Source organism: Heloderma suspectum, chromosome 2, assembly GCF_057233095.1.
Source record: "Heloderma suspectum isolate Gila_16-S chromosome 2, 16-S_ref, whole genome shotgun sequence".
NCBI lineage: Eukaryota > Metazoa > Chordata > Lepidosauria > Squamata > Helodermatidae > Heloderma > Heloderma suspectum.
Window position 1 is genome coordinate 107,063,974 of NC_139459.1, and position 20,359 is coordinate 107,084,332.

At 43.5% G+C, this 20,359-nt stretch overlaps 1 protein-coding gene across 19 annotated transcripts in view; it reads left to right on the plus strand.

Moving 5' to 3' along the window:
- Positions 1–20,359, plus strand: part of LOC146352607 (uncharacterized) — a 131,548-nt gene that overhangs the window by 95,303 nt on the left and 15,886 nt on the right. For 4 of the 19 annotated variants that reach the window (XR_014787787.1, XR_014787791.1, XR_014787792.1 and 1 more), the window contains one exon: positions 12,177–12,243. The exons of the other annotated variants lie outside the window; for them this stretch is intronic. The gene's annotated coding sequence lies outside the window, so the exon portion shown is untranslated. The remainder of the gene's footprint in view (positions 1–12,176; positions 12,244–20,359) is intronic. 19 annotated transcript variants of the gene reach the window in all.

A 20,359-nucleotide genomic window follows, 5' to 3' on the forward strand; every position in this document is an offset into this window, starting at 1 on the left:
CCTAAGAGGGGAAAAGCAGTAGACCTACAGGACAGCTCGATGGGAGTAGCAACGAGGCCAGAGACAGAAGTGGGGAAAAACTGAATATAGTTTATTACGAACACAGCAAAAGTATACTCATAGGAGGCATTTATATAGGTCTGGCAACTACTTAGTTAACTCTTTGGGAGAGTTTGGGGTGGAGCAAAGGACTAAGACAGACTGAAGTTACATAAGGAAGGAGGAGGACAGACTGATAAAGAGCTGGAGAGACATGTGAGGGGGCTAACTGGGATGGCTAGGGACTGGAATGCAGATAAATAGACCCACAGATATGTGGATAAACTTTCCTGGAGTTAGTGGGGAGGAGAGAGGAAAGACTGGAGAGAGACAAGAGTGAAACACAAATATTACCTGTTCCAGGATGAAGTGAATAAAAGGGATCTTTTCCTTTGATGCCTGCTGTGATCCAGAAATTAATTTTGTGAACCAGCATTACACGTTTTCCTGAAAGATTACAATACATAGTAACAGTGGGGGATCAGATGACTGGACTCCTCTCCACTGCCGACAACTTCCATTCCATAGAGAAGCGTTCTGCCCTAGCTTTCTGCCTAGTAGGCTAGTTTCTATGAATAAGGGGTTCTTTTACTTTTTGAAACTGGGGTTTGGAGCAATCAGCTATATCACATGTACATATAAGGTAAGGATGGGTAACGTGTAGCCCTCCAGATGTTGTTGGATTACAACTACTGACCATTAGCCATGTTGGCTGGTGCTGACGGGAATTAGAGTGCAACAACATCTGGAGGGCCACAGGTTCCCTACCTCTGATCTAAGGCTTGGTGTACAGATGTAGTAAAAGAAAGCAATCTGAAATAGTAGAGCAAACTGTATCATTTCAGGCTGCAGCGGGGGATATAGTTTTGACTAGACCGTGGTGCTGGAGAAGACTCTTACGAGTCCCCTGGACTGCAAGGAGGTCAAATCAGTCCATCCTAAAGGAAATCAACCCTGAGTGCTCATTGGAAGGACAGATAATGAAGCTGAAACTAAAATATTTTGGCCACCTAATGCGAAGAGAAAACTCTCTGGAAAAGACCCTGATGCTGGGAAAGACTGAAGGCAAAAGGAGAAGGGGACGGCAGAGGATGAGATGGCTAGATAGCATCACCGATGCAATGAATATGAACCTGAGCACACTCCGGGAGAGAGCGCAGGACAGGAGGGCCTGGCGTGCTATGGTCCATGAGGTCACGAAGAGTCGGACATGACTGAACGACTGAACAATAACAACAACTTGCGCAAATGGTCTCTCAAAATTCTCCAGCCTATTTCTGGGCAGAGAAATTGGGAAATTTTCACTGCATTTCTCCTAGGAGAGGAGAAATTTTCCAACAGTTTCTCACAGATAGGACTTACTGTGTTGAGGCTTCCATTTTTCTGAGGCAGAATTTTGAATTTCTTTTGGTTTTTAAGCTTACCTAATCACTGTGAGGTGGCCAAGGGTGCTGTGTGTGTTTTCTCTCTCTATTACACATCTTTCCATTGCTCTGCAGCCTCCCAGGCCACCTGCCATTCCTGAACTGAAAAAGCCCCATGGGAGACATTACCTCATGATGTCTTCCTCATGATGGCTTTAATTTAAGTGTGGGAAGCTAGCGGGCTACAGGCTGCCACAGAGATTATTGTACAATGAATCTCTGCATGCTCCATGGCCATCTCATAAGTAAATTAAGCACAAGAACCCCAAGCCCAACCTATGGGAATTTCTCTGAAATTTCTTCTCCTTTGAATTTCTTGAAAGCAATTTCTTTTCTATCAAATTGAATGAGAATGGTAAAAAAAAAAAAAAAGTGGCACACTACTAGTTTTGACTGCACTCCCATTTTAAAGGCAAGTAAATAACAAAACTAGTATATCAGAGAGAACGATTCTAGCTGGTTCCCTGACCCAGCATGAAGTGGTTCAAGCTGCCACCTCAGCGCTCCATGCCTTCTTTCCCACCTCGTTTTGCTGCCTGTGTAGATCATGCCTAAGACTGGCCAGTGGTGAAGATAGTAGGCCAGGCAAAATGGCACCCTTACAGCATCCTATAGGATGTAAGCATGTCTCTGCGGGTGAATGCCATTCCTTGCATTCTGTCCCACTCCCCCAACGGCTGGGGACCAGAACTTCTGAAGGACCGCCACCACCACATGAGCCTGCCTGTCAGTTACCATCACTGTCAAAGGTCCTGCTCTATATTCTGCCACCGAGGGGGTGCAGCTAGAGGTAATGAGAAAGACCTTCCTGGTGGCAGCACCCTGGCTGTGGATCTCTCTACCAAAAGAGACTCAACTAGGCCCTTTATTGATGGCTTTTAAGTGGGCAGGCAAGACATTTTGATTTCATCAGGCTTTTAATGCTAAATTTGGCAACCTAACTTTGCTGGGTGTTGGTTTTTTACTTTGTTTTTATAGTGATTTTATGGTTCTCATTTTTAAAATTGTGTTTTACTGTTGTAAACTGCCTTGAGGACCATTATGAGAGCTGAGAAGGGATATATAAACGTTTCTATAAATATACATGAATTAAATATTCAATCACATTCTGGTTTGACCAAGAAACTGCACTGGCTGCCTATTCAGTACTGGGCCAGGTTTAAGGTTTTGGTACTAGTGTACAAAGCCCTAAACAATGTGGGACGAGGATACCTGAGAGAGCACCTTCTCCCTTACCAACTTGCCTGGACACTGAGGTCATCAGAGGGCATGCTCCTGGTGGTTCCACATGGACCTATGGCCTGAGTGGAGTCCACCAGGAGAACAGCCTTCAGTGTGGTGGCCCTCTGTCTTTGGAATTCCCTGCCCATGGAGGTCAGGCAGGTGTCAACACTGTGCTGCTTCTGGTGCCCTCCTAAAAACAGCTCTTTTCAAGGGAGCATTCCTTAACTGACCAGCCACAGTTTTTATTAGTACTCTGTTTTTAAAAATTTCTCCTTATGTTTCTCACATAAACATTGCAGGCGCCAACTTAACCCGTTCGGGACACACACCATTGTTTTTCACCCATATAAGTAGGAAATGGCTGCTATTCATTTCCTAAGAAGGAAGACACAGGTATTGAACTTGGGGACTGCATTAGTTTGGGGGGAAAGCCTGACCCCATCCCTGGGTGAACTACCACCGCTAACAAAGACTTCACTAGGGTGAGGAGACAGTGGCTCTTACTTTCCTCCTGGAGGCTACTTCAGGATTGCCAGCATAGCATATTTCTTCTTCTTCTGAATAATACCACAAATCTCTTCCTTACCATTCTTCCTTGGGCCCTGCCAGGTCAGTTGACCTTTGGCCTATTAGACTACAAGCTCTCTGAGCAGGGATTGCCACCAGAAGTAGCTCAAAATGATGGGCCGTTTTATCTCCTATAAGGGCCGGTTGTTGTTGTTGAGTCGTTAAGTCGTGTCTGACTCTTTGTGACCCCATGGACCATCGCACACCAGGCCTTCCTGTCCTCCTCTCTCTCCCGGAGTGTGCTCAAGTTCATATTCATTGCATCGGTGATGCTATCTAACCATCTCATCCTCTGCCGTCCCCTTCTCCTTTTGCCTTCAATCTTCCCCAGCATCAGGGTCTTTTCCAGAGAGTTTTCTCTTCGCATTGGGTGGCCAAAATATTTGAGCTTCAGCTTCAGTATCTGTCCTTCCAATGAGCAGTCAGGGTTGATTTCCTTTAGGATGGATTGATTTGACCTCCTTGCAGTCCAGGGGACTCGAAAGAGTCTTCTCCAGCACCACAGTTCGAACGCATCAATTCTTCGGCGCTCAGCCTTCCTTATAGTCCAGCTCTCACAGCCATACGTTACTCCTGGGAAAACCATAGCTTTGATTATACGAACCTTTGTCGGCAAGGTGATGTCTCTGCTTCTTACTATGCTGTCTAGATTTGCCATAACTTTCCTCCCAAGGAGCAAGCGTCTTTTAATTTCAGGGCTACAGTCACCGTCTGCGGTGATCTTGGAGCCCAAGAAAATAAAATCTGTCACTGCTTCCATTTCTTCCCCTTCTATATGCCAGGAAGTGATGGGGCCAGATGCCATGATCTTAGGGTTTTTTTACATTCCAGGTTCCTAAACTATATTGTTCTTTTACAGCTTCGGATTTTCTTTTCACCACCAGACACATCCACAGCTGAGTGTCCTTTCGGCTTTGGCCCAGCCACTTCACTCTTTCTGGCGCTACTTGGAAATTCCCTCTGCTCTTCCCCAGTAGTATATTGGATACCTTCTGACCTGAGGGGCTCATCTTCCAGCGTCATATCTTTTAGCCTTGTGATACGTTCCATGGGGTTTTCTTGGCAGGAATACTAGAGTGGGTTGCCATTTCCTTCTCCAGTGGACCACTGTCAGAACTCCAGTGGACCATTTTGTCAGAACTCTCCGCCATGACCTGTCCGTCTTGGGTGGCCCTGCACGGCATAGCTTATGGCTTCACTGAGTTACGCAAGCCCCTTCGCCACAACAAGGCAGTGATCCATGAAGGAGACAAGGGCCGGTACAATGAGGCAATTAAGGAATGAGCCACACTCCCATGTTGTTGTTGTTTTTATTTCTATCTTCAGGGTAGATGTAGGTTTATGATGAGGCCACTTTAAATTAAAATACAGAGCAGGATTTTTCCCTTGCCAGTACCAAGGGTTTTCATTTATTTCTTAGCAGGGATTATGTCAGATATGAGATAAGATTAGACTCGACACATTTCTTCTCCTCACAGGTATAGCATGATGATAACATGATTATACTTCATCCCCACTGCTAGGTCTAGAGATAAGTCCTTGGGGCAGCCGTTCCTCCTTCCCTCGTGACATGAAAGGCTGAGGAGTTGTATTGCTAGTAATTAACTCGTGCTGTTATCCCATGTAGGGATCTGCGATAGGCAGGAAATGAACCTTTGCCACTTCTGCACACACAGTGGTACTAAAGCCAAGAAGGAATATGTTGCTCAGGGCCTGCCCTGTAACCATTCCCGATGTGCTGCACCCAGCTCTGTATTGTGTTAAAGTATAAGAAATGTATATGTTTATACCGTGGGTGGAGAGATCTAGGATCTGCCAGCCAGGCCTGCTGGAGCTGCATCCTAGCAGTCTGAGATGAACTAGGAGAGTCTTCTCTTTGGGCAGGAGTCTTTCCTTACTGTCCGCCTAGCCAGCAAAGGAACAGGAGGCACAGAAGACCTGGGAGAGAATGCTCTGTTTTACCAGGCTTCACCTCTTTTTATCCAGCATCCACCAATAATTTCCCACTGGACCCAATCTTCATTTGAGACAGCCTCCTTATTTCCTGTGGACCGTGAGTTATTATTTCATTGTTCCACTGAAAGAGACTGTTCAATAAAGAATTGCTTGTTGGATTGAAAGAGAGGCTTGAGTTAAGTGTCTATACGCAGGGCACATAGGCATGGAGACAGCACAGTAAAAACAGAGTCTTCTCTCCCAAGGTCTTCTGCGCCTCCTGCTTCTCTGCTGGCTAGGCCAAAAGTAAAGAAAAACTCCTGCCCGGAGAGAAAGCCGTGACTAGTTCATTTTGGACTCCTAGGGTGCAGCTACAGCAAAGCTGGGGGCAGCACACCAGATTTTAAATGGAGCTAATCTTACTTCTGCTAACAGCAAGCATATGGGACCCACGGTTTCATGGCACAAATGAGTTCTTTACAACAGGAGGAACTCTACCAGCATCTGGAGGGCATGTGGCCCTCCAGATGTTGGTGGGCTGCAATTTCCATCAGCCTTTGCCAACATAGCCAGTCATGGGGGATGATGGGAGTTACAGTCCAACAACATCTGGATGGCCAGGGGTTCCCCATCCCTGCTTTACACCATGTGAGCCTGTTTTAATTTCAGTGGAACAAAGAGGGCCTCTTCACAAAACATGTTTTGAAAGTGTGCATTTGTCATTGGCTTGGGAGGAGTCAAATCACAAAGCCCGGCCCGTTATATAAAATAAAACTGCCAATATCGTATCCCCTTTATACAAATCTATGGTACAACAACACTTGGAATACTGTGTAGTGTTCTGGTCGCCACACCTAAAGAAAGGTATGGTACAGTTGGAAAAAGTGCAGAAAACGGCAACTATCAAGAGGCTGGAGCAACTCCCCTATGAGGAAAGGTTACAGCAGCTGGGAATGTTTAACTTAGAAAAAAGGTGAGCGAGGGGAGACATAATAGAGGTGTACAAAAGTATGAATGGTGTGAATAGGGAGACATTTTTCTCCCTCTCATATTACTAGAACCCAGGGTTATCCCATGAAACTGATTTGTGGGGGATTCAGGACAGATAAAAGGAAGTACGTCTTTGCACAGTGCATAGTTAAACTATGGAATTCACTTCCGCAAGATGTAGTGATGGCCACCAATTCGGATGGCTTTAAAAGGGGATTGGACAAATTCATGGACGATAAGGCCATCAATGGCTTCTAGTCCTGTTGGCTATATGCTGCCTTCAGTATCAGAGGCAGCATGCCTATGCACACCAGCTGCTGGGGAACATGGATGGGAGGGTGCTGTTGCACTCATGTCCTGCTTGTGGGTTTCCTGTGGGCAGCCAGTTGGCCGCTGTGTGAACAGAATGCTGGACATTTATTTATTTAAAATATTTCTTGGCCACTTTTCAGGGCAGAAGCCCTCCCAAGGTGGCTTACAGAAATAAAATGCATAAAAACAGTTAAAATATTAAAAGCAAGAAAAATATAAGTAAAACAGCAATTTAAAAAACCACTAAGAGCCAACAATAGAACCAGCGACGACGACAACGGCAATAACAGCATCAACAGCAATCATATCAAGAGAAGGCCAAAGTAAAATAATATGCTTTCAAGGCCTTCTTGAATCCCTGCAATGATGTACCATGGCAGACCTCTGATGGCAACTTGTTCCAAAGGCATGGAGTACTGCAGAAAAGGCCCTCTCACATGTGGTCACCCACCTAACTGCTGTCATGGTTGGGCAAATGAGAAGGGCCTCTCTTTCTGATCTGAAAGTACTGGCAGGCTGATATGGGTGAAGACAGTCCATCAAGTAATTTGGTTCCAAACCATTTAAGGCTTTAAAGGTGAAAACCAGCACTGTAAATCAGGCTCGGAAACACACTGGTAACCAATTTTCTGCGGTGAAAATTTTCATTGAAAATCGACTTTTAGACTCAGTCTCAGTCTCTAAGGGCACAATCCTATGCACGTTTAGACAGAAAAAAGACCTACAACTCCCATGGCTGGCTGGGGCATGCTGGGAGTTGTAGGTCTTTTTTCTGTCTAAACATGTATAGGATTGCGCCTTTAGTCTTAAACCATGGAACGCCTTCTGGGTGTACTACCCCAAGAGTGTTGGGGAGGGAGCAAAAGATTAGAGTCTTTAGCCTTTCCTTGCCTGTTTGATATCAGGACCTTTTCTGAGGCTTACCATTCTTGGTTTATTTTTTCACCCATTTGGTCATACCTGGAATCCTTCTTCAACCACCATATCAAGGGATTCTAATATATCCTAGCCTGGCTGGGGAACCTGGAGTTGTCTAATATAGCTTTCTTACAGGGAGATGAATTCAGACTTGCAGGGTTATCTTAAATCCACTAGGAAAAGTATTTTTTTTTTTAATTTATAGATTATTCTGATTATTCTGGAGAAAACACATTAGCCTATCTAATTGCCAAGTTGATCCCCTTTGATATCCTCATCACAAAAATAAAAAACAAAAACCCAATGCTGGGACCCTTTGTCTTTGCACATAACTCTTTCACATGTGACAACAATTCACAGGCAGTCATCTGCACATGACACATGAGCTTTACCATCCATGCTTTCTGTGGTGCTACTCAGCAGCACTAGCAGGCAAACCACCATTCTGTACAGCTAGAGTGTAACCAACAGGCATGTGTTTGTCATTCATAACAGTCAAGATATTATACCATATTCCAACAGTACAATGAAGCCTGCATTGTATTACTTCATACTCAAGATCACCATTCTCAGCATCCCATACATCACAGCATTTAAATTGGCTGGTCTGTTTAACTCTCATTCATCATTCTACCTGCATTGGAGATTTTTCCCCGAAGCTCTCTCCAAATAAGGAAACTGTAACCACCTGACTATATCCAGTCTGGTGAAGAGATTCTAACACACTCGCTCTCTCTGCACATATTTCCCACTCTTCCTTGCCTTATATGCCAGACAGGAAGATCTTTCCTCTTGCCTCCCATTTTCCTGCAGGACGAAGGATATGCATAAGGATATATGTTATCACCCCCTTCATGGATCACTGCCTTGTTGTGGCAAAGGGGCTTGCGTAACTCAGTGAAGCCATAAGCTATGCCGTGCAGGGCCACCCAAGACGGACAGGTCATGGCAGAGAGTTCTGACAAAATGTGGTCCACTGGAGAAGAAAATGGCAACCCACTCCAGTATTCTTGCCAAGAAAACCCATGGAACGTATCACAAGGCTAAAAGGTATGACGTCGGAAGATGAGCCCCTCAGGTTGGAAGGTGTCCAATATACTACTGGGGAAGAGCAGAGGGAATTTCCAAGTAGTGCCAGAAAGAATGAAGCAGCTGGGCCAAAGCCGAAAGGACACTCAGCTGTGGATGTGTCTGGTGGTGAAAAGAAAATCCGATGCTGTAAAGAACAATATTGTTTAGGAACCTGGAATGTAAGGTCAATGAATCAAGGTAAGCTGGAGGTGGTCAAACATGAGATGGCAAGACTGAACATCAACATCTTGGGAATCAGCAAACTAAAATGGACAGGCATGAGCGAATTTAATTCAGGTGACCACTGTATCTACTACTGTGGGCAAGAATCCCTTAGAAGAAATGGAGTAGCACTCATAGTCAACAAAAGGGTGGGAAAAGCAGTACTGGGGTACAATCTCAAAAACAATAGAATGATCTCAGTACGAATCCAAGGCAAACCATTCAACATCACAGTAATTCAAGTCTATGCCCCAACCACTGAGGCCGAAGAAGCTGAGGTTGATCGGTTCTATGAAGACCTACAACACCGTCTAAAACTAACATCAAAAAAAGATGTCCTCTTCATCATAGGGGATTGGAGTGCTAAAGTAGGAAGTCAAGAAATCACCGGGATAACAGGCAGTCATGGCCTTCATGTAAAAAATGAAGCAGGACAAGGGCTAATAGAGTTTTGCCAAGAGAACACGCTGACCACAGCAAACACTCTTTTCCAACAGCACAAGAGGCGACTCTACACATGGACATCACCAGATGGTCAATATCGAAATCAGATTGATTATGTCCTTTGCAGCCAAAGATGGAGAAGCTCTATACAGTCAGTCAAAACAAGACCTGGAGCTGACTGTGGCTCAGATCATGAGCTGCTTCTTGCAAAATTTCCACTTAAATTGAAGAATGTAGGGAAAACCACTAAACCATTCAGGTATGACCTAAATCAGATCCCTTCTGAATATACAGTGGAGGTGAGGAATAGATTTCAGGGATTAGACCTGATAGACAGAGTGCCTGAGGAACTATGGACGGAGGTCCGTAACATTGTTCAGGAGGCAGCAACGAAATCCATCCCAAAGAAAAAGAAATGCAAGAAAGCCAAGTGGCTGTCTGATGAGGCTTTACAAGTAGCTGAGGAAAGAAGGGAAGCGAAAAGCAAGGGAGAAAGGGGAAGATATATCCAACTGAATGCAGAGTTCCAGAGAATAGCAAGGAGAGACAAGAAGGCCTTCTTAAATGAACAATGCAAAGAAATCGAGGAAAACAACAGAATGGGAAAGACTAGAGATCTCTTCAAGAAAATCGGAGATCTCAAGGGAACGTTTTGTGCAAAGACGGGCATGATAAAGGACAAAGAAGGCAGGGACCTAACAGAAGCAGATGAGATTAAGAAGAGGTGGAAAGAATACACAGAAGAACTATACAGGAAAGATCTTAATGTCCCCGGTAGCCATGATAGTATGGTCACTGAACTTGAGCCGGACATCCTCGAGAGTGAAGTCAAGTGGGCCTTAGGAAGCATTAGTAACAACAAAGCTAGCGGAGATGACAGTATTCCAGCTGAGCTATTTAAAATCTTAAAAGATGATGCTGTTGAAGTGCTGCACTCAATATGCCAACAAATTTGGAAGACTCAGCAGTGGCCACAAGACTGGAAAAGGTCAGTTTACATTCCAATTCCAACGAAGGGCAACTCCAAAGAGTGTTCAAACTACTGCACAATTGCACTCATTTCACATGCCAGCAAGGTGATGCTCAAAATCCTACAAGCTAGGCTTCAGCAGTATGTGAACCGAGAACTACCGGAAGTACAAGCTGGGTTTTGAAGAGGCAGAGGAACTAGAGATCAAATCACCAACATTCACTGGATCATGGAGAAAGCAAGAGAATTCCAGAAAAATGTCTATTTCTGCTTCATTAACTACGCTAAAGCTTTTGATTGTGTGGATCACAACAAACTGTGGCAAATTCGTAAAGTGATGGGAGTACCAGACCACCTTACCTGTCTCCTGAGAAACCTGTACGAGGGTCAAGAAGCAACAGTAAGAACCAGACATGGAACAACCGATTGGTTCAAAATTGGGAAAGGAGTACGACAAGGCTGCATATTGTCACCCTGCTTATTTAACTTATATGCAGAGTACATCATGAGAAACGCCGGGTTGGATGAATCACAGGTCGGAATTAAGATTGCCGGGAGAATTATCAACAACCTCATATACGCAGATGATACCACCCTAATGGCAGAAAGCGAAGAGGATCTAAAGAGCCTCTTGTTGAGGGTGAAAGAGGAGAGTGCAAAAGCTGGTTTGAAACTCAACGTTAAAAAAACGAAGATCATGGCATCTGGCCCCATCACTTCCTGGCATATAGGAGGGGAAGAAATGGAAGCAGTGCCAGATTTTTATTTTCTTGGGCTCCAAGATCACCACAGACAGTGACTGTAGCAATGAAATTAAAAGACACTTGCTCCTTGGGAGGAAAGCGATGGCAAATCAAGACAGCATAGCAAGAAGCAGAGACATCACCTTGCTGACAAAGGTCTGTCTAATCAAAGCTATGGTTTTCCCAGTAGCAATGTATGGCTGTGAGAGCTGGACAATAAGGAAGGCTGAGCGCCGAAAAATTGATGCTTTCAAACTGTGGTGCTGGAGAAGACTCTTACGAGTCCCCTGGACTGCAAGGAGGTCAAATCAGTCCATCCTAAAGGAAATCAACCCTGAGTGCTCATTGGAAGGACAGATACTGAAGCTGAAGCTCCAATATTTTGGCCACCTAATGCAAAGAGAAAACTCCCTGAAAAAGACCCTGATGCTGGGAAAGACTGAAGGCAAAAGGAGAAGGGGACGGCAGAGGATGAGATGGCTAGATTGCATCACTGATGCAATGAATATGGACTTGAGCACCCTCCGGGAGAGAGCGCAGGACAGGAAGGCCTGGCGTGCTATGGTCCATGGGGTCACGAAGAGTCAGACACGACTGAACAACAACAACAACATGTTATCACATATTTTTCCACACTTCTGTCCCTGAAGTGTGGTAAAATCCTCCCCACCACTTAGCAGGATAGCTCAAACAGAGAGAGCTTGCCTCAGGAAGTTTAGTCGCCTGTGTAGGTGCTAACTTCCTCGCTGAGATCAGTTTCTCTACCTGGGCAATGGGTTTAATCTATAGGGCCGATTATACACAAGCAAGCTGATCTGGCAGGAGCCGGGGAGCAGGCAGCAGTGATCAGGGTACCTTGTGCCTGCCAAGGGAAGCCTTTCATGATATCGTGGGACAGGAGGGAGCTACTATTTCCTCCACACTGTCACCATGGAGGTTCTCTATTAGTGTTTTAGGAAGCTGTAGAATAGGCTTAATCATCTGTCTGTACTACTGTCACAGGCACCAAATTTCACAGTCTATGTTCATCTGTCGTTACCCCATTTCAGTACTCTTGCCCCATTAATTTCTGGGGATATAAGCTCCCAGAACTTTTGAAACATGTTTCATTTAACCTGCTTTGGGATATTTGTATTTTTCAAATCCACATCTGAAATGAAAGTACATATGCTGTAGTTTTCAACTGTGTTGCACTTCTATCATAAATCAAAAATGGCATTAATTTAGTAATTACATTTTCCAACTCAGTGGCCCATACTGTAGATTACTACCCTTGGGTGTTTGATACAAATCTGGAAATTTATTTATTCCTGATAGACTGTAATTCTGCTAAAAGAAATCGGTGACATTTAAACAAGGAGGAGAGACAACTGAGTATCTCTGGGTGAGTTTCTAAGCTGACATGGCCTTTTACTCCTGAATTAAGTTGTTGTTGTCTAGCCTATACGGGCTCCTAGAAATGCTCAGAAGCAATTCAGCTGAGCCAATACAGTTAAGTGGACATGGGAAAGAAAAGTTCAAACCCTTGCTTGACGATGGAGTTATATGAATGTAATGCTTCTCATCGGTGGTGTAATCATAATGGAGAGTTTTGGAGTACAGGCACAGATGATGAGAGCCCATAGCCATACCCCCAAGGAGAGTCCAAACAGGAGAGCAGGGAGCTCTGGTGATCTATATCAGCAAACTAGTTCTAGCAGTTTTAATCTGCATCAGGAGCAGGTCTTTCGTAAAGCCAATGGGTCTTCTTAATTGCCCATTCAAGACCAAGTCACCCCAAAATATTTTGCATTACAATGGGGAAAAATATATTGTTACCTGGGTGGATTCATTCTCTCCCCACTCAGCTTCTGTGAGAATTGCAGCAAAGCATAAAGGAAATTCTGAGGGGGTTGGCAGGCACATGACATCGGCATCCCTGCTAATCAAAAGGTGCTGGCACTGCATCCCTACAAGCCCTGGCTCCACTACACCACCAGATGGAGCGGATCTGGGCCAAGTCCAGATCTGCCTTGGGAAGGAGAAGCAGGGGTGGGGAAGTCTACTTCCACCACTGGTTGATCCAGCATAAATCTGGACCCAACCCCAGGAGTTTACTATGGGTGAGCAACATAAAGCCTCTGCTGCTCTCTCTTGTTATGGTGCTCTACCTTTAAACTGGATATGGACAGGACTGCCCTTCAAACAGAGGACTGTCCTCTGTAAAGGATTGGGTTTAAGCCATTCTGAACACAACAGAAAACTAGAAAGAGTTATGTGAGGAGCCAGACCTCAGGACTAACGATGTTACCCAAGTTTATTTTTAGTATTACTTGGTTTTGTAAATGAATTTCTCTAGCTCGTGGTTCTGAGGAGACGGGTGGCTACCAGAGAGAGGGGCCTTCTCAGTGGTGGTGTCCCAGTTGTGGAATGCTTTCCCCATAAAGGTTCAGCTGGCACTAACCTTATTATCTTTTCAGCACCAAAACCTTTCTATTTTCCTGAGCTTTTACAGGACCAGCACAAGACATTTTGCTGCCTCAGGTAGAGCAGCAAATGGTGTCAAGGTACACAATGTCAGATGCCTGTCCAGGAGACAGTTTCATACCCTTGGTATTTAGGCAACATAACATTATCAGCTCAATAGGTAATATGACATCTCCTGTGAAGGAAGTACAACCTATCAGCTTGCATTGTTTGTTGGTCTGTATCTTTTTTTGTTTGTCTTTATCTGTGCTTTATTTTAATTGCTGTTTTAATTAATTTTGTATGCCACCCTGTGATTTGGTAATGAAGGGCAGTACACAAATATTTCAAACAAACGAGAACTCTTTTTAGTGTGGCTTTCAAGAACTTGAGAGACTTAGGATCTTCATGAAAACTTATTTATTTCAAAATATCAAAATATTTACATGATGACAAGTTATGGTATGAGAGTGGTCTCCAACCTTTTTGCCAGTGGAGGCTGGTGGCTCTGATGTCAGGGTGGTGGTGAATCTGCTCCAGGTTTCAGTCAGAACCAGTCAGATTGCTAATGGAGCTATCCAAGGTTCTGCACCTTGGACAGCTTCTTTAGAATTCTGACTGGTTCTCTAACTGAAACTCAGAGTGGATTCACCACCCCACTGACATCAGAGCCACCAGCCACTACTGTTTTTGGGCCCATGAGCACATGTGGGATTTTGAGAAGGTACCACTATGTTCAGATGGAGTACTCAGGCACCCTAACAAAGTACATGTACCAGGGTTCCACTCCCTTGGGACAAGGTTCCAGGGAGGAATGGAGGCCTGTTCCCTCTGCTTCCATTAGCAGATAAAGACTGGGTGAAGTGAAGGGATGGCAGGGCAAGGCTCATGGGTGCAGAAGGGCAAACGCTTGTCAGTTCATGTTTATTATATATTATACTGCCAACATATTCGTGGGGAGGGGAGTTGCTAACCTTAGATTAAACTACTGTAGGAAAAAAGTCCAGCTCCTCTGCTTAATGACTGAAGCAGCTTCTGGCTGTGATGAAAAAGAAATGGTTTCTGCATGTTTTATTTTGTTCCTCGTCCACCTGACAAAAGATTAATCTAGGCAAAATCCAGAAATTGCCCAGGACCACAGTAGCCAGCATGCTTTCCCCCTTGCTTTCATCGTTTAGGCTGGCTGTGGTGGAATCTGTTAGTGTCTAAATAAATATGGGCCGATGGAGGGCAGGTGTTAATGGAGAGCCATCAGCTTAGGGTACCTTTTCTGAAAATCATTTCCAAGAAGCCATGTGCAACCGAGATAAGGATTTTTTTACGTTGCTGCTAAAACCAGGGAAATTAATAACAACAACACAAAGACCTTTGTGTGGTTGGTTGGTTAATGAAATTAGAATTCTGAAGGGAGCAAACTGCTTTCAAAAGTTTGCATTGACTCCCACACAAGGATTCCTGGTTTATTTCCCAGCATATATTTTATAAGCAAGGATTTCTGTCGCACCATAATATATGAGAGCGATGAATGGCTGCTGTGGCTGATTACACACCAAAGCATTCAATCATTCACAAACGGCTGTTCATTTCCAATATACAATGAGGCAATGGAGAGTGCAGTAGTGCAGGCATATCCATCTTTTCTACAGCAGTAAGCCTGTGTGTGTGTGTGTGTGTACGCATGTCCATGCGTGTGCATACGTGTTTTTAAAACAAAGCACAGGGTCCAGTTTGCTCTGCTTGAAAAAGAAGGTGAACATTCATAGTGTTAATCCTACACATTATCTACAAATCAATTAGCTGTTGGCAAATAAGGATGTCCTGGCAGGATCTTCTGGGATTAATTGTCAGGCTAATATTATTTGGTCATTTTAATACAACTTTAATGATACATTGTATTAATCATGATTACTGGAGCTCACATCTGAATCCAGTTTGCATGCAATTGAACCTATAAGGTTAATGAAACAACAATCTGGATTACTGGTACAATTCAGAGAGTAGTACTGATGAGTGCTAGTTGGCATGAAGCGTTTGTCCTTTGCCCAATGGCAGAGGCAGGCACACCTCCTGTTCAATATAGAGATCAAGAGCTAAAGAGCAAAAGGTCTATTGCCAGACTATACAGTGGGTAGGCAGAATAAAATGGAGCCACCAGAACTAGAGCTCAGCTGAAATGTTTCGGAGGACTTTTTTCCCCCTGAGAACATTTATTTGTTTGCTTGTTTTACAGAATTTGAATACTGCTTCATATCTAAAACAGATTTTGGAGCAGTGAACATAAAAGGTAAAATAGTAAAAGGATAAAAAGGTTAAAACACCATATTAAAATTACGGTTTTTAAAATCAGAATGCCAATAAAACCATGGCTGGTCAGTTAAAGAATGTCTCTTGGAACTGTGCTGTTTTCAGGAAGCACTGGAAGCAGCACAGTGTTGACGCAGGCCTGACCTCCAGGGGCAGGGAGTCCCAAAGACAGGGGGCCACCACACTGAATGCTCTTTTCCTGGTGGACTCCAGTCGGCCCACAGGTCCACATGGAACCACCAGGACCATGTCATCTGATGACCTCAGTGACCAGGCAGGTTGGTAAGGGAGAAGGCGCTCTCTCAGGTATCCTGGTCCCAAGTTGCTTGGGGGTTTGTACACTTGTACCAGAACCTTAAACCTGGCCCAGTAGCAAACATTTCTGAGATTTTCTTTTTCACACCACCCCACCTAGAAAAAGGAGAACAGTTTGCAGAATTTTCTCTAGATGTTCTCCACCATTTTGTGTGTGTGTCAGCTGCCATTCTTCCTTGCATTCACAATCCCTTGGCAAGATACTAGGTCTGGGGCAGAATCAAAGAGCATCTATTTTAGTATAATGAAATGCACTTTGTTACAGAAAAATGCAGATCCATATAAGAAGGATCAGTAAGTATGGTAATAGTGGATAAGCTGACCAGAGCTGCCACTCTGATGCAGTGACTAAGACGAATACAGGTGAATAATGGACAGGAGGCAGAATTAGCTCTGTACAATGGACTGGATCCAGATGTAGCCATACTTAGAGTAGACCCATTGAATCATGGCTAACTTAAGTCCCATTTATTTCAATGGGTCGATTTGAAATATGACCAATTCTGGATCCAATTCACTGTACTTCTTACACAGCCATTCCTGGAACATGCTGTGTCCTGACTCTCATACTTCAAAAGCTGGAGATTAGAGAGGAGTTGCAGTGGGACTGAAGTAGAATTTTGGGAAAGGCTAATATTGCACTAATGCTGAAGTTCTAGAAATCATGTCTGTGATCTAAGCTGTGTAATTAAAAGTTAGCACTCCTATGTGTGTTGTCAACAGGTAAAGAGGTCTGATTAATTCAGTGTACAGGATTGCACAATTTGGTTTCTAAAAATGGCTGCTTCTGCTGTTGAACTTCCATTTATAATCTGTCCAAACTGGGACAACAGCATCACTTTTTAGACCAGATGTTAGGCTTGCATCTTTTCAGTTGCCTTCTTTGTTATAGTCTGGAATTCAATAGCAGTTCCTCTAAAAATGCAATATCGTATATAAAATTCACTCATCTAAACCCTATTTCTAGGCCCACCCTTGATACATCTCCATTAGGCCCCCTCTTTAATGAGCTTCCGTTGTGCATTAAAAACGTGGTTGTTCAGGCAGGCATTCGGGGTGGGTTAGGGTCTTTTAAAAAAATTTTTATGGTAGAATTTTATTGTTTTAAATTGTTTTATGGTATGTTGTACATCGCCCAGAGTGGCTGGGTGACCAGCCAGATGGGCGATTAATAAATTTAATAATAAATAATAAATAAATAATAAATTAAAAGGAGCAGAACCCAGCAATGCCCTTGATGGTCAATGTGAATGGCAAGCTGATGTCTTCACTCTACTTTTGTCAGCTGTTGGCAAGGGAGAACATAGTAGTCTATGCAGTGCCAGCTCCAGGTTTTGGAGGGCCCTTGGGCAAGACACCCTCAATGGTACCTTCCCTCAGTGGGTCTATCATTTCACTGCCATTGTCACCAGCTGCTATTACTCCTCATCCTCTTTCCCAACTTGACAGGCAGTGAGCAAGCTGGCAATGGCATCTACTGCTCCTCTTTCTCCTCACCATCACCGTTGTCTGGGCGAGAGGCAGGTGACCAAGCAAGTTGCAGTGTTGAAGAGGAGGAGCAATTCCAGGAGGTTTGTCAATGGGTCCCTTCTGGGGTGTGGGCCCTTGGCAAAGGCCCAATCATGCCCACCCTTGATGCTGGCCCTGGCTCTCTCTATAGGTCATTTCTCAGTCCTAAAGACTAGAGTCAGGGCCAGCAACAGAATCAGGAAACAAAGGTGGCCAGAAAGCCAGCATATAGCATTGAACATCACACACTCAGAAGTTCAGTTTAACCAGGAGTATAGGTTCTCAGGATAACAAGAAGATGACTTCTCTATATTCTTTAAATAACTCATAAAACATGCCAAGACAAACGTAATGTTTAATACTAGTCTCTCTGGAATCCAAAAGCAATGAGCATTACTAGGCAGGTTATAAATGGGGTCTTGGGTTCCTAGCATTACTAGCATCTCTTCAAACTAAGGAGCAACTTATAAGAATATAAAGGAGCAACATTTAGCATGTGAATGGATCCCCTAACCCATCCTGCCTCTCTGAACTCTGGGACAAGGTCTGATCCCATGAAAACTGATTCCCCCACCATCCAGACACATAACATTGAACCTGGGTAAGGCTATTCATGCTATAAGATCGTCTATTTTTTAAAGAGGATGCATTGGTTTGTTAATGTTTGGTCACCCAATCCTCATAGAAATGCATCATCAAATGGTCAGTTGAGACTGAAAGCCAAGGGCTGTGCAGGGCAATAATTCTACCCTTTAAGACCTGTGGTTCTTGGGCTGTGGTAATGTAGGAAAATTTGCAAGCCCAAAATAAATACATGAAATAAATAAAAATAAACAGGCTATGCATCCCAAGGATAGCTAATCATTTTCCCCTGGGGTAATAGGCTCCCCTTAGTGAAAGAAATTGCAAATAACTATTAGTTCATAAGGCAGAAAATTGCAAATTCTAAAGCAAATAAATATGTTCTGCCATCACTGGAGTTTACAATTGACTATAAAGTAGCAGGGCAAAGTTCTAATAGGAGACTATCAAATAGAACATACAAGTTAAATTATATAATCAATTAAACATTCTTGGTTGACAAAGAAATCTATTCACTCTCAGCCTCTGTTTCTAAGCTTTCAATAACTTCTCATGCGAATACTTGGAACTTTTCCTCATGAACAGTAAATTGATGGCTATAAGACTATGCATTAATTTCTGTTAAAGAATCATCTGGATACCAAGAGGGCTCATCCTCACTTTGAGGAAGTGAAGGGAAACAGCTTACTAACAAAAGAGCAAGGGGATCAAGCCATGCTGAAATTTTGTGATGTTCAGCTTTTTATGTGAAAAATGTGTTTTCAAAAAAAGATCCTTGAAAAGCTCCCCCAGTTACCTGGCCTGGCATCATATGTGTATTTCCAACACATAATCTACTGCTGCTTTGGCTCCACATATGAGTGTTTGTGTAGTATCTGTCTGTCAGTCTTCTCCTTCGCAGCATAATGCTAGCCAATCAGGGATCATATAGTGTCACAGGGCCAGGTGACCAATCAGATTTCTGTACACGATTATGTAGCTCCCATTGCCTTGACTTGGAATGGAAGGGTTAAAGAGAAAAATTGTTCCCATTGCCCAAGCAACCAGACAATGCTCCCTGTCTTGCTTCATTACACTGGCCATTTCATTGCCTGCCAGCACTGTGGGATGTGCATTTGGATGCACATCTGAATGCGTATATCCATCCACATCCTGACCCAACTAGTCAAGTATGTGTGACTGAATCGGTAGAGGCATTGTTGGCCCAGTTGCCTCAGCATTTCCTTTTCTTTTTAAAAACGTCTCCGTTGTAAAGAATTTTGCAACCTTTCGCAAAGGGGTGTGAAGTATCGCTGAAAAGGGTGTCATGAATTGAGGTTGTGTGTGTGTGTGGGGGGGGCTTTTTGCTTGGTATTAATATGAATCCTTCTATGGTAAAGTCTGCTGCTGTTTTCTCCAGGCTATTAAGGAAAGGGTTATGAGGAATGGATGAGTTGATGGATTTACTCAAAATCATGCTCCAACTTACTCACCAAAAAAAGAGATTAATGGTGGTTCCTGATTTTTTATATATATATACTAGCTGATATACCCAGCGTTGCCCGGGATGTAATTTTGTCATAAGTACTATTTGTTAGAAACACACTAAGGTAGGTTTACGCTTCTTGGAAAGGCTCCATAAGAAAGGTGAAAAGGAAAATTTAGGAGATTTTTTGTTTATTTATTATTTTTTAAAATTTGTCTTATAAAGAGCAGTCAACACAATTTTTGCTTATTGTTACAAACTAATTCTGGAAGTTCTAACTGTACGTGAGAACGTGGAGATTCCTGAGTAGCATGATGGGCGACATGATGGCGACAGCGCCAACAACTATGGACCTAAAGTTAAATATCAGGAAAGTAGAAGTTCATTGTAAGGCTTGTTTATAAACAACATTTGTTGTTTTTCCAGTTGGAGGAAAGATATACAACTGATTCAGGGAACCCCGTTTTTTTTTTAGTCATGTTGAATCCACCAGACTTCATTAAAAAAGCACAACAATTATAATGAGCAGACTGAATAAAAAACACTACTAAAAATGCAAGAGACTGAATCTGTAAGCACTACTACAATATAATCCACACTGAATCTCATACCACTATTAAAATGTTCAACAGAGGCTCTAATAACACTTTAGCACTATTCATAAGACAGTAACAGACATGGTTGCCCCATCTCCTTATATAGAACAATTTGGAAACTTCTGGAACACTGCCCGCCTTCACCCTCGCCTCTCAGGTGTGACTACTTGTGTGCAGGGCCGTCTTTAATGTTAATGGGACCCAGGGCAAGCATCTGTTTGTGGGCCCTAATGACACAATGCTTACCGCATCATACCCAGCTGAGATGGTTTTTAGAGCCCAGC